Raw genomic sequence first — 735 nt, 5'->3', positions numbered from 1 at the left:
GGGGACGGATGAGGGGGCAGGCTGGGTGTGGGTGGGTTGAGGGTGCTGCTGGGGTTCGGGCGGACGATTAGTAACATAACTACGTACATACACACGCATACGCATGATCAATCACACACACAAACATACACAAAAACACAAACATTCACATACCCATATATACACAAACACATACACCCACGCATACATGCGCGTGCGCGCACCGCGAGCTCTATCAGGCGGTCCAGCTCCTCCCCGGGCAGCTTGGAGCCGCGCCTCTCCAGGGCCTGACGCGGGCAGACAATTGTCGGCGCGGGCGCAACTTGGCTTGGATGCTTTTTGCCGGCTGCGCGACGTCACTGCACACGACCAACCTTGCTCAGTCCCTCTCTCCTGATTGGGCGGCCGCTCGCTCGCCGTTGCAACGCGCGACCCAAACCCTGGTCTGCAGGCACGCATGGCCTTGGTCGCCCGGCCGCGCCGCGTCGCGGCGGGGCCGGGGCGCGAGGCGCAGGGCGGCCGCTCTCATGCACAAGACGCCGACAGACACGACAGGCAGGGTGCGGCGGGGCGCTGCGCTCCCGGGTCGCGGGCCGCGGGTCGCAGGTTGCACCTCCCGCATCTCTTCGGTGGTGATGGATCCGCTGCCATCCGCGTCGATGGCTTTGAAGATCTCGTTGAGGCCCCTGATCTGATCCAGCGGCAGGTTGTTCGCGATCACCTGGGGCCGGGGCGGGGTGGGGGCAGGGGCTGGGC

This window comes from Monoraphidium neglectum, assembly GCF_000611645.1.
Source record: "Monoraphidium neglectum strain SAG 48.87 unplaced genomic scaffold scaffold03561, whole genome shotgun sequence".
Lineage (NCBI taxonomy): Eukaryota > Viridiplantae > Chlorophyta > Chlorophyceae > Sphaeropleales > Selenastraceae > Monoraphidium > Monoraphidium neglectum.
The sequence above is the reverse complement of the archived record's forward strand: the minus strand, read 5'-3'. Positions refer to the sequence as shown.